This window comes from Canis lupus, chromosome 19 (genome assembly GCF_003254725.2).
Source record: "Canis lupus dingo isolate Sandy chromosome 19, ASM325472v2, whole genome shotgun sequence".
NCBI classification, from domain to species: domain Eukaryota; kingdom Metazoa; phylum Chordata; class Mammalia; order Carnivora; family Canidae; genus Canis; species Canis lupus.
In genome coordinates, this window is record NC_064261.1 from 30,639,528 (window position 1) to 30,654,113 (window position 14,586).

A 14,586-nucleotide genomic window follows, 5' to 3' on the forward strand; every position below is an offset into this window, starting at 1 on the left:
CTCCCCCACCCAATTTCTGCCCTGAGTGGTCCTGGATGCAACTCCCATGTGTGTGGCGAGAACCCAATGAGCTAGTTATTTTGCAACTAACAAAGGAAAAACGGAGCATTTCAAAGGTCTCCTGGCTTTGGGTCCCCAAGCCCAACCATGTCCACTTCAGGAACACTTGAGTCCAACCATAGAACTCTCCTTAAATAGCATCCCCCGGTATTCAGCCGCTCTTGAACTTCAGAGCTGACCTTGTGTCCATGCCTTGGAGAATGAGATGTGACCTGCCCGTCCAATGAGCCATCAGCAAAAAAACCCAACCACGCACAGCCCACCCAAGATAGCATTTCTTAGGTTCTCCCGAGTGACGGGAACAACACAAAAGAAAACAAGGAAATTACTCTTGTATGTGGGTATTGACAAGACATCCTTTCTGCTTTTTAAAACAAAGCCAACGAACGGGTTAATTCATGAAAGCTGAAGACCTTTATTTCCAATAGTCAAAACGCCCCCCACCCCATGCACCTGGGTACTCCATAGTCACCAAATCCATACCTGTGGGGCTCTCCCAGTGAAGCAGCTCAGAAAGAGCCACCATGATGTACTGCTTCACGCAAGATCACCCCTTCTGTAAAGGGAAGACTCTGATTGAATTCTCGCTGTCAGTAAAACAGTGTTTTGCCAACGAAGGGAATTCTGCAGGGGGAACCACTGTGCTTGTAGAAGAAAGAAAAAAAAATAGAGCCATTACCAGCTCATTCCCCAGCCCAGCCCAGCCCAGGCCTATTGCGGGCTCAAAAAGCTGGGTTAATTTCAAGCGCCCCAAACTTTGAGCCCTTTCCCTCTGGCCCAGCGCTGGGCAGCCTTACACTGGGCAGTGGGCAGGCATACACTCATTTACAACTGCTCTCCTCACGCTTGCCTCTGTGTTCCCCAGCCCTGCTCCTCCACCACCCCCACTCCTCCTCACCCCCTCCCCCAGAGTCAGGTGCTAATCCAAGAAAGGAGGGATCTCTCACCCATCCCCCTGGGCTCCAGCACATTCAGCTCTTTCCCTGCCTTTCCTTGCCCATACGTTAGATTCTGGATTGAAATGCTGGAGGGAAAAAAAAAAAAAAAAGAATGAAAAGGAAATGATCAGATTTTTGTTGATGGGTAAACGTATTTATATCTAATTAGGAAACCTCGCTGTGAAGGGGGTAAAGTGTTTTAGTTCTGGCCTACTGAGGACAAATACCTATTTTGCATTCATTCTCCAAGTTGGTAAAAGACGCCGAGAGTCGGTCCTCGTTAGCAGTGCCAAGAGAACCATGAGCAGAGCTCAGGCTAAAAGGCAGCGCCCCCGGGGGCTCCCCTTGCCAGTGGAGCCTGTCTGCCCAGAGTTTTTTCATGCAAGCTGGTCTTAAGCCAGGGATTTGAGGGGATTTGCCCTTCTCCACCTTTCCAAAAAAGGAAAAAGGAAAAGAAAGCTATCAAGATGATAGATGGATATAATCAAATATAGCTAGATGATAACTAGATGATAGATGATAGATAGATATAGATAGATGATAGATAGAGATAGAGAGATAGAGATATAGATAGATGATAGAGATATAGATAGATGATAGATAGATAGATAGATAGATAGATAGATAGATAGATATAGAATAGATCAGGTCAATAAGGAACAAGCATCTCTAGGATGAAGAAATACAAATTGTTAAACTTCCATTTGACCTTCATCTCTCTGAGAGCGCCTAATGCTTCTCATACCCCCACAACTTCCTACTGATTCAGAAATAACAGCACAGAGCAAGGAACTTAATTAAAAATAAAAAGAAGAAGCTGCCAGTGCCTTGGCTTTCATCAGGGACACAGATACTAAAATACTCATCAACTGACATTCACTATCACTCATCAAAAGAAGCTAAGAATATGCATTATTATAAAACCCCCTCATGACATTGTTTGTACCTGTAAATAATGCAGTCAAACCCTTATCCACCTAAGCTCTGCTAACCAAGAATGCTTTATTATTAATCAAATTTGGACACAGTCTGACACACTCACTATCTTGCACATGCGGGGGATAACTAACCCTCCCAGCAACGAGTGCATCTTCTGGGTTCAGGGCCGCTCCAAATCATCTCCAACCCTTCCTGATCCCTCCACCTATTGTTCAAAAAGTGTGCGATGCATTTGTTCAGAGAACCTAGTGAAATGGGACCTTGTACCAGGCGATGACAGGACTACGACACTGGCCTGCCTTCGGCTCAATTAGCAGAGAGGGCCAGGCCCCTCAGCCACAAGATGGTGTGTAAGGACCAGAGGGGTGAGAGAGGCCTGGCGTGGTGGGATTTGCAGAAGGAGGGGGGAAGAGGGGAACTCGGAGAATTCGCTGGGGCTGGTGCTGAGGGTTGAAGCGACCCTGGCAGAGGCAGGGCAGAGACGGTCAGGGTCAGGGAGGGGTGTCTGGCAAGGGACTTCCAGACAGCAGGCTCCTCGCAAATTGAGGATGGTGGAGCAGAAGGACCGGAGCGGGGTCATGGTGACTTTCTGCGGCCACACCAGCCACACCAGCCCTGTGCTGCCTCTTCCGCTCTTCCCTTACACCAGAGAAGAAAACCTTGGGAGTTTAAGTCTCCAGTATTTGGGGAATTCTGTTATTTGCAGTCAAACCTAAGGTTAACTAACCAAGGAGTCTTGCAGCTGAGATGAGGTAACCTCCCTGCTCCAGTAGGGAATAGAAGGGGAAAAAAGAAAGGAGAAGCAGAATAGGAGCAGTAGGGGAGGTGGAAGGAAAGGAGAAGGTGGTGTCACACAGCAAGGGGGGTACGGGAGCCGAGGGGACCAAGTACGGCCAAGCAGTCCCAGAGGACTCCTGGAGAGGGCACTGCAGTTGGCAAATGGGGCTGGGAGGTGGTAGTCCCTGGATGCTCAGGGAAAGGAAGACATGTGGACCCAGAAGGGTGCCACCTTCCTTCCTGATCCAGGCCAGTGGGGCCCAGAGCTTTGAGGCTGGAAGTGAGTGTGGGGGGTGGCTGTGCAGTGGGCGGCCTCCGAAGGTGGGAGGCAGGGCTGGCTGACACGCAGAAGCAGAGGCAAGCAGACCATGGGGGGAGATCTGGAGGGGGAAGTCCTCCAGGGAATAGGATGGCCTGGAGCATTTTAGTCTGAGAGATGGAAATGGGGACCCAAACTGGCCCACGGGTTTGGGTACATGGGACGGTGATCAGCCTGAAGAAGGTCAACGCCAGGAACTGAATTCAGAGGACTGAATGGTGCATGTATGTGTTAGGATGTGTGCATTAGCATTTGCATTGGTGTGTGCATGTTGTGCGTATTGGTGTACGCGCGTGTTGAGACATATGTGTTGTGTCGGGTATGTTCAGGAGTCTGGTGTTGGAGTATGTGTGTCGGGATACGTGTGTGTATGTTGTGGCAGATGGGTGTGGAGTGTGTGCGTTGGACTGTGCAGGTCTTAGCATGGGTGCTGGTGGTGGTGACATGTATGCACCAATCTCGGGATGCTTTGACCGATAAGAGGAACAGCAAGGAAAATAATAGTTCAGGCATTTCCTGCCCTGTGAAACCATCCTGCTGATTCCAGGAGAGACTCAGAAGGCAGGACTCATAGGAGTTTGCGGATGCATGAGGAAGAGAGGGAGAAGGAAGAATCAGGAATGGCAGGCATCTGGCACTGGGGCCGGGTGTCCCCCTGGGCATGTCAGACACTAAGACAGGTCCTAAGCATTGGTGGAACAGCCACCATCCCCATCCACCCAACCCATTGCACTAGAAAGCTACTTGCCCAGGCACACTTGCTTCTCCCATATCACCACAGCCACAGAGAGAAAACATTCCCCAAATTCCCCTGCAATGACTGTCCCTGGAAGTATCGAGAAAGCGTGATCTGCAGAATGAGATCAGCCGGGAGGAGGGAGGCAGCCCACATCTCCACCAGAGGTTCCAGAGGAGTGGCTGAGAAGACACGGGGTGACTCCCAGAACTGCCCGTGAGCGTCAGCCCTGGGCATGGGGGGTGTGGATGCTGGCCGACGCACCTCTGGGCTGGCGACTCAGGAGCCAGGGGTCGCTGCATGGGCCACTGCCACAGGCAGAAGCCTACCCCCGGCTGCCTTGGGGTGCAAGATGTGCTGCTTCTGGAGCTAGAGCAGTGGCAGCCAAGCCCACCACTCGGAGCATGCAGGCTGTTGAGCAGTAGCTCCTTGTGTATTCCCGTAGGAAGAATCATCCTTCAACCAATAAAGAGTTAACTCTTTCCTATGACCTCACTTCTATCCTGCAGTTTTTTTCTGTGATTCTCCACTGTCAAGGAAAAGTTCGAGTTCCTCGTGAAGCCTACAGGGTGTGGAGTGGGGGGCTTCTCATCTAACCCCTGCTGCCTATCTGGCTTTTGATAAAGAACCCCTTCCTGGGCCCCAGCCACTCACTCACTCTCTCTTTCTCTTCCGGCCACTGAGAGCGACTTCTAGTGACCGGGCCAAGCCATGTGTGTCTCTGGGATAACCAATCCTCCTGGCTTTCCCAGGGCCAAGGTGTTTCCCAGGATGTGGGACTTTCCATGGAAAAACCGGGACTGTCCCAGACAAACCAGGACAGTTGGCCACACTGCATGCCTCACCCCTTCTTATCTTTACTCATGTTATTAGTGCAGCCTGCAGAGCCCTGTCTGCCAGGAAACACTCTATCCACACTAGGCCCAAGCGCTGCTACCTCCAGGAAGCTTCTTAGTTCCTTATCTCCCTCAAAACCTAAGAACTCTGAATTAGGAATTCCAAGCCAGGTATGATGGCTCCATGGTTGCTAGGAACTCCTGTTCCTTCTTTCTTAACATGAAGTTTCCATAAGTTTTCCATGAAGGTTACCTAACAACCACAAGATCACTGCTGGAGCACCATCCATCACATCACCGTTTCAAGCAGTGGGAAGGAGGAAAGGGGATGGATGGCCTTGCATCCTCTTAGCTAGGCCAGTTCTATTATAAGGATAACCCTCGAGGCCCCACTTGACAACACTGCTTTTATCTCCTTGGCCATCCCTAGACATAAGGGTGGTCGAAAAAAAAAAACACTGTAGCAGGGTTCTACACCGCTCCAAATTAAACAAGAGTTCAATCAGAAAATAAATACAGGGGGATCCCTGGGTGGCTCAGCGGTTTAGCGCCGGCCTTTGGCCCAGGGCATGATCCTGGAGTCCCGGGATCTAATCCCACGTCGGGCTCCCGGTGCATGGAGCCTGCTTCTCCCTCTGCCTGTGTCTCTGCCTCTCTCTCTCTATGTCTATCATGAATAAGTAATTAAAATCTTTAAAAATAAAAAATAATAAAGAAAATAAATACAGAATAAATATTGGGTGTACACAGAGGGCATGTTAAGGAATCTGGGGTTTGTTCTGAATGTGACGGAAAGTTTTAGAGGGTTTTTGTCAGGGCCACTGTGATTGGATTTGCCCAGTGAGAAGTGCTCCGGCTGCAGGGGAGGGGGGGCAGGAAGATGAGTGGGGCGCCGTCGCGATCACCCGATCACCCGGGTGAAAGAGAACATAGCTGGGGCTAGTGTCTCCGCAGGAGGTGGTAAGAAGCTGCCTGACAGGCCCCTGGGGGTTAGTGCTGCCAGGACACGCGGACGGATTGGGTGTGGGGTGTGGAGGAAAGAGAGAACTGAGGGGACGGATCCCAGGTTCGGGGGCTGATCAACCAGGACGGTGTGGTGCCCCTAGTGGGGGTGGGGGAGATGGGGAGAGGAAGAGGGGGCAATAACACGTTCTGCTTGAATGTACCGAATTTGAGGGGCACCAGTGGAGGCTGCTGCATCGGTAGTTGGACAGGGTTCAGGGCAGAGGTGAAATAATTTGGGCACCGCAGGTGCATGCGCGGTATCGAAAGCCAGGGCGAGATGAGTTCAAGCGGCGAGAGGTGTTGACGGAGAAGAGGGATGGGGCCTGGGGCGCTTCCCCCCCTAGAGCCGGGGGAGCCAGCAGAGAGGCGGGAAGGGAGCTCAGCGCCGGGGGAGAAGCCAGAGCGGCGGCCGGGGGAGGAGCGAGGGCCAGATGCCCGATGCCCGATGCCGGGAGAGGTCAGCACAGCAGAGAACTCACCCTGGGGTTTGGCGATGTGGCTTGTTAGTGACCTTGACCCGATCCAAGGGCCATTTCAGTAGAGCCGAGGGCCAGAGGGCCTTAGCAAGTGTAGCTGATGAGCAAGAGGACCAGCCAGGAAATTCTTCCCAACATGAAGGAAAGCAGAGGAATGGGGCAGAGTCGGAGGAGATGGGAAGTCCTGGGAGGGGGGGGGCACCTCACCTTCAAGCCCCAGTGCCTAACGGTAGGCTCCCCCCCACCACCGCTCTACAAGAGCCCCAGGGATGGTGGGCACCAAACAGATCAGGCTCAGTTTGGGGTCGAGAGGGTCAGACCCTCATTGTTGAGATCTCGGATGTCTCGGCTTTCTCTCTGTGGTCAGAGAGGTCATTTCACAGCCAACAAAGCTACACCAGGTGCCCATTCTGTGCAAGTCCCTGTGCTGGGCACAGCCACCAACATCATGTCAATTCTTCTGAGGCTGCTTGCTATGGGGTTGGGGAGGAGAACATGTACTCCTCCTCTCTCCTTTCTCACTCTGAATCAGGTCCCCCCTGAATTGGGAGGTTGACCAGGTGCTGTTGGATCACATCCCTACCTGGAGTCTATCTCCTTCTGCTGCCTGCCCTGCTCCCTCTCTCTGGGTATGAGAGGAAAACAGGTGCCATGCTAAGGAGATTGGGGACAGGGCTTTATTTTGTCTTAAGTTATTTATAGAAATTTCCAAAATACAGGGGCACCTGGGTGACTCAGTGATTGAGCATCTGCCTTTGGCTCAGTTCGTGATCCCAGGGTCCTGGGATCCAGTCCTGGATCCGGCTCCCCACAGGGAGCCTGCTTCTCCCTCTGCCTATGTCTCTACCTCTCTCTGTGTGTCTCTCATGAATAAATACATAAAACCTTAAAAAAAAAAAGAAAGAAAGTCTCAAGCACACACTAGAGAGAAAAGGATCATAACGACCACACGGAACACTGGGTGGAGGAGGAAAACAGTTGTTCGGCCCCAGAGTCAGTTTTGCCAAAAGACTACAGCGATGCTTTCAAAACTGCAGGTCTTGTGTCAAACGCAAACAGGTCATTAATTTCAGATTTAGCAGGTTAGGACCCTCATTTAATGCAAGGAAAAGGAATAGAATGGAAATTAACAGGAAATCGCACACGATAAAATGAATACTATTGCATGACGCTGTTTTCGTGTATCTATGTCTATGCATTTGTAGGCATGCATGTGTGTTCTAGGTGGTGACATCAAGCGGATTCGTGACATGAGTTTAAAGTCAAAAGAGGGTGAAAACCACCAGCCTCTAGAATATCTCCTTGTCCCCTCACCCCCAGCAGTGACATCCTCAGCATCGCAGACTGGGTGGGGGGCATCATTCCCTGGAGGGGGCTGCTGTTTCCTCTAGTGGAAATTGTGTGTCACAAATGGCATGTTGGAGAAATAGTGTCCCCAGGCTGCGGCCACCCGATCTACAGCTATTTAGAGTTACATCTAATGCAACAAATGCAATTGAATGCTACTGTGAGAAGATGCCACTCTGGATCCTCCACCCTGCTGAGTAGACACTGAAGCCAACAACCCAGCCGGGATCCATCGGGTAGATGGACCAGTGGTTCTCAACCTGGATGCACGTTAGAAGCACCCAGCAAGCCGCCCTCCCAAAGACCCTGATGTAATTGGGAGGGAGGCTGCCCGGGTGTGGGGAGGCTTTAAGGCTAATTATAACGTAGGATTACGGGGAAGAACCACTGGCATAGAAGGAGGTATGGCACTCCCACTCACTGAAGCCACGCTGCCCTCCCTTCTGCAGCAGGACAGTTGTGCTTTGTGGCTACAGTGTCCAAAGTCGCTGGTACCCCCTGGGTGTGGCAGAGGGTGGCACAGGCCTGCTGGCTCCTGGCAAGCCCTCCAGGAGGTCACAGTCAGAATGATTGTTCAGTCCTCTCTGCCTCATGCCCTAGAAACCCAAAAGCATCCTTTTTTTGGTTTTAAGATTTATTTATTTATCTAAGAGAGAGAAAGAGATTGGGCAAGGGTCAGGGAAGGGAAGGGCAGAGGTAGAGGGGGGAGAGAACCTCAAGCAGACTCTGAACTCAGGGTAAAGCCCAACTCAGGGCTCAATCCCAAGACCCTGAGATCATGACCTGAGCCAAAAGCAAGAATCAGACACTTAACCGACTGCACCATCCAGGTGCCCCCACAAAGGTATTCTTTGGAGTGAAGACACCCTACTAGCATGTGGGCTCTGCCCAAAGATCAGCAGAGGGCTGGTTCCCATCAACCGTGCTCCCCTGACCTTCCTCTAACATGACACACACACACACACACACACACACACACTCACGTTACACACATCTTCCTGGGCTATGAGTGGTATGTGTTCTTCAGAAGTCTGCTCCTCCTCACGCTCTCCTGCAGTTTCCCTCTCCTTTGGCTGCCTATCCTCTGTTGCCCTCTCCCTATCACAGGAGAAAGGGGGATACCTAAAGATCACCAGGACCAGGAATTTGTTTGGTTTTAACTTGCTTGTAGAAATGTCCACACACAGGGGAATCTCTGGGTGGCTCAGTCAGTTAAAGATCTGCCTTCAGCTCAGGTCATGATCCCGGTGTCTTGGGATCAAGTCCAGCATAGGTCTCCCTGCTCAGCGTTGTGAACACCTCCCATCTGTCTTCAGACAAGCTGATGGTGGAATTCCCGAATCTTCCAGCTCTGGGGCTTGTTTACCACCTCAGCACCCTGCTGGTCAATACTGCATTGCCTGGTCACTTTAGAAAAAAGTAAAATTCCTTCCAAAATGCTCCAGCACCAAGGTCACCACCTGTGCCGAGAAATGAAAAAATGTCTACGTGTGTGTGCTTGGGGTGGGGAGGAGGGGAACGACAAAATGGTTCGTTTCAAACTTTAGTGGCTTTGTCCAGGCTTTGCTCAATCCCGGGCTAACGGCTCAACTATCTGAACTCCAAACCAAAATAAATATACCTCTGAAGTTCAACAATGTTATTACATCAAGGCTGATGTAATGGCTCCAAACCATGAGAAAATAATATTCCAGCATAATGGGTCCCTCTGTTTAGCCAGAGGAAAGGCTGGGCTGCTGGCTTCTTGTCAACTGGAATTTGGCATTTTGTATCATTGTTAAGCTGGGTGTGTGTGTGTATGTGTGTGTGTAACCTAATTAATGATGTTTTAGTAATTGCGGTATGAAAGAATATAGATAGATATTAAAATATAATTGAGGGGTGCAGAGCAGGTCCTTGGGCCAACCCAAAGGAGAGTTCCAGAATGATCATCCCCTGCCTGCCCCACCCCGGGAGCCCCTCCCAGACTCAGCTTCTCACGAGGTGACACTTTAGGATTCTGATGGCCCTCTGGGAGGTCACGGTTCAAGGGGTAGAGGAAGGTCAAGGTGGCTCAAGGCTACTTTACTCAGGGAGATAACTTCCAAATAAAAAAGGAAGTGGTACCTGACCCCAGGAAGGTATCTGTGGATACTCAGGGCATCTACAGACAGCTGACGAGCTGGCTTCTGCAGCCAAGCCAGGCTTAGCGGGACATGTGCTAAAGAAGAATGGTCCACTTGGGGGCACCTGGGTGGCTCAGTGGCTGAGCATCTGCCATTGGCTCGTGATCCCGGGGTCTTGGGATCGAGTCCCACATCAGGGTCCCTGCAGGGAGCCTGTTTCTCCCTCTGCCTATGTCTCTGTCTTTCTCTTTCTGTGTATGTCTCTCATGAATGAATGAATGAATGAATGAATGAATAAATAAATAAATAAATAAATAAACAAATAAATAAAATCTTTAAAGAAAAAAAGAATGGTCCACTTGGCTGGCATTCTCTGCACCCATGACTGCTCTCCAAGAGCATGCTGTCCTGCCCCTGAACCTGGATTCGGCCCTCTTTTTTTTTTTTTTTTTTTTTTTTTAAGATTTCATTTATTTATTCATGAATCTCCTGGGTCTCCAGGATCACGCCCTGGGCCGAAGGTGGCGCTAAACCGCTGAGCCACCTGGGCTACCCGGATTCGGCCCTCTTACACCCTCACTAGGCTCAGGCCAGCTCAGAGGTTGACGTAGGAAGGACTTTGACAGAAAGAGTGCCAACACTCAGTTTCCTTGGCAGGTCACTGCACCGCACTGCAAGCTCCCCATCTACAAAGTGCAGCTCGGTAGCTCACGCCTCCCTGCGTGGGCACCCTGCATCCACACCTGTGCGAAAAGCCCATGCAAAGGGCGGCCGTTCAAGTTCCCAGGTCAGAGACATCTGCCAGCCAGTGGAGCCCAAGCCCTTCCCACCCCAGGTTCTACCTAGAACGCAACCATTTTTTGTTGGGGTTTTGGGGGGGTTGGTTTTTTGGGTTTTTTTGTTTTTACATATCAGTCATCAACACCAACTGTTAACCACATGCAGAACCCAGAGCCAGCCTCCGCCCCAGGCCCATGGGCTCCTTAGCCAAATCAGGCTGAGGCATGCACAGGGACAAACATTCATTGTGTCATATCTCACTGAGTCCCTACCACCGATCTATCATTGTTCCCGTTTTGCAGATGAGGAAACAGAGGCTTAGGGAGGGTCACGAACAGGCCAGGCGTTTCATGTGTGGGATCTGGTGGAGCTACAGGCTCATCTACAAGAGGGGAACAGCAGCCCACTCCAGGGACTCACGTGTGTTTGCTCAGGCCGCTGTAACAAAGTACCATTGACCAGGTGGCTTCTGCCGCAGAAATTCATTGTTTCAAGGTTCTGGAGGCCAGAGGTCTAAGATCAAGGTGTCAGCAGTGTGGATTCCTTCTGAGGCCTCTCTCCTTGACTTGTAGACGTACTCCTTCTTTCCTTGTCTTCTACGTGGTCTTCCCTTTAAATGTGTCATTGTCTTAATCTCCTCTGCTTTTAAGGACATCAGTCATATGGGATTAAAGTTCACCCATATGACCTTATTTTACCTTAATTACCTTCTTGAAGACTCTGACTCCAAATATGATCCTATTCTGATGCACAGGCAGGTAGGGCTCTAACATAGGAATTTGAGGAGGACACACTCTGCTTATAGCCCAGGGGATGACATCGGTGTGACATGCCTGGAGCAGCAGGTGGCCCTCTGTGGGCTCACTCCGGGCAGTGGTGAGCATGGGGAGTGGTCAGTCCCAAGACCCATCATCAGTTTTTGCTGAGTGCCTCCTGCACAACAGGCCGTGCTGAGGTAAGGTGGCCCCAGGTGCCACTGTGTGAGTGTCATGTGGCAGAAGGAACAGCATAAGCATAAGGGGCAGCCAGGACAGCCTAAAGAGCAGAGAGTATGTGTGAGGCTCTGTAAACACGTTCAAAACACATCAGCCAACTGCACAGACTTTGCAGACCTTCCCAGCATCCTGCAGCCTCAGGGGGCACCACGCTCAGCCAGACAAAGGAACCTGGGGCCTCTGGTTCTACTTTCTCCCCACACATGGCAGATTGCACAGTGTGGCTTCAACAAAAATTGGCTGAAATGAGCAACAGAATAAATGAAAGTTCTAACTGATTGGTCCTCCTGGTTTGCCTTCATTTCTCTCCTGCTGAAACTTCGCTCAAATTCTGGACCAGACCCCACTGTCCACCAGCAGGACTGGGCACTCCAGAGCTGGAGCTGACCCTGGAGTGTCAGCCAGCTCACAGATAGTCAGCAAAACTGCTAACATCCCATCCCTACTCTGACTTGCTGCCTCTCCTTGCCCTTGCAGCCAGAATGGGAGACGTGGGATTTCAAACACACCAGCAGGGGTTCAAGAGGTGAGCATCCAAAAATCGCTCTGAGGACAAGATGGGCAGGATGTGAAGCAAGGGCACATCCAACACTCTGTGCCTCCTCGTAGAAGGGCTTGTTAAACGCCAGAGCCAGCTACCTGGGGGAGACTTCTCTGTAGGTTTTACCAACAGGCCTGATCCTTGGCTGTCGGCATAAGTTTAGGTGTGGTCTCGCTTCAAGGCAGGAGGGAGAACCAGATGACCTCTCTGAGTCCCTTCCTTCCCTGGGGATCTTAGGCAGACATTAACATCTGGGGAGTGACAGTAGCTGAGAGATCCCAGTGGCCCGAAGCCAGCAGTAACAGGGTGGCCCGGTCTGGCCAATCCACCTGGAGTTAACCAGCTGGTAGAGTTGCAAATAGCAACAAGTCTGACAGCTGCCAGGATTACCCACTTGACAGAGCAAGAAGCTGTGGCTGGAACGGCTCAATCTCAGAGGAAAGAGTAGCATGGCGCAGGTGTGTGTCCACACAGCATCACAGGCACACGTACACAGAAGGTATTTATGCAAATGTGATGGGAAGGCCTGCTCAGGACCTCTCTCCTCTCCATCCCGAAAGGCCGGGGATGAATCACAGCTCTCAAGCCAGATAGTTCCTTGTTTCCCTCGCCACATACTCTCAGAGGCAAAGGGCTAAAGAGATCCTCTGAGTCTCCCCTTGAAAGACAAGAAATGCTAAGGGACGGTCAAGATCACACCAAAGTCTCCCTAAATCCAGCGCTATGGTCCCCATGCCTTTCTAAGTAACTTTTGTGTGAGCCAGGTCTAAAATTAGATTGGCTTTTTTTTTTTAAGCCTGGCATATCATAGCACTTTATCAGTCACCCACTAACCTTATCAATCCATCAGTCAAACATTCATTTTTGAGGGTCTACACTCGAGTTAAGAACCCAGATGACATGGAAAAGATAATACTTTCCTTCAATGAGCTTAGTGGTGGGAACACAAGGTGAATACAAGAGAAACAATAGGAAGCATGGGGTGACAGCATGTAATGAACAAATAGAAGCAAGGTGGGCACTCAGACGAACGGGAGGGCAGTCAGGGAGGGCTTCGTGGAAGAGGTAGGACACGCACAAGGCTTGAGGAAGCCTTGGATTTTGAAGTGTTGGAGACAGAAGTCATTCTAAGCCAAGTGACCCACGAACAAAGGTGTGACAGAGCCAAGTGCCAAGAGCTTCCAAGGGGACATGAGCCTGAGAAGTGGGGGCAGGCCTCTGAGGCCATGAAGAGGAAGCTGGCCTCTATGCCCTCGTGAGCTGTGAGCTATGGCAGGTTTCTGCCCAGAGGAGAGCTTCCTGACAGTATTTGTGCAGTGGCTGTCGCTTGTAGCAGGGAGTAGGCCTTCCCCCCGCCCCCTGCTGTGCCCACCACCCACCTACCTGTCACAGTGCTGACATCGACATGGATAAGGTCCTTCTGATGCTGCCAGCATCTGCACAGTGCTTTCCACCACGCCTCAGCCCTGAGGGCCCCACATGGATCCCCTCAAAACCCCTGCGCCTCTCTGGTTATTTTGCTCCTGGGAATTTCTCAGCACATCCTCTCTCACACACGCAGACACACATTGAATGACAGACACAAGGCTATATTAATTGACTTGACTTTTGTCATAACCCATGTATTTAAAATCAAAGGTTCTAAGTTAGCTTTTCAGAAAATCTCTGTATCCACAATTAATTGTTGAATGAGCGGATCCTTTCGTGTGTTCTTCCCATGGCGCATGAGGGCTTTGACCAAGAGAGACCTGGGTTGCTGATCTGGTTTCATTGCACTGACTCTGTCCCCGCTGTCTGACCCACTCTAGGTGCCTTCCATCGTGCCCTCCCCTGCTCAGAGGCCTTCTGTGGCTCCCTGCTTACTGCCCTGAGCCCCAGCCCCTCCACCAACGTCTCCATCCAGAGTCCCTCACTCACCCCCCCAACCCCCAGGCCTCCCTGTCGGCCCACAATGGTGCTTACATTATGTAGAGGCAAATGGAAAGTACAGGCATATCTCGTTTTATTGGGCTTCAAAGATACTGCGTTTTTTACAAATTGGAGGTTTGTGGCCACGCTGCATTGAGCAAATCTATCAGTGTCATTTTTCCAACAGCATCTGCTCACTTTGTGCCTTGGTGTCATATTTTTGTAATTCTCATAATATTTCAAAACTTTTTAACTATTATTATATTTGTTATGATGATCTGTGATCAGTGATTATGACATGCTGAAACCTCAATGATTCAAATTTTTGAGCAATAAGTTCTTTTAATTAAGGTATGTACTGTTTTTTTTAGACATAATGCAAACATGCACTTAATAGCTTATGGTAGAGTGTAAATGTAACTTTTATATATGGTGGGACACTACAAAATTCATTTGACTCACTCGATTGTGATATTTGCTTTATTGTGGTGGTCTGGAACTCAACTCAGAATATATCCAAGGTATGCCTGTAATCAAATAAGCAAAAGAATGGCATGTTGTGATCAATAAGGACCAGTAAGGAAACAAGCCAGACAGAACAAGAATCAATGACTCTCCCTAGGAGGTGCCATTTGAGCTGAGACTGGAAGGATAAGAGGGAGCTGTGGATATGACATGTGAGGACAGATGCAACCCAGAGAAAAGGAGCAGCATGTGCAGAGGCCCTGGGGTAAAAAGAGTTTGGTGCAGTCAAGGAACTGGAAGACACCCAATGGAATTGGAACATGGTGCTCCAGGTCACACAGGGCTTTGGGGACTGTGGT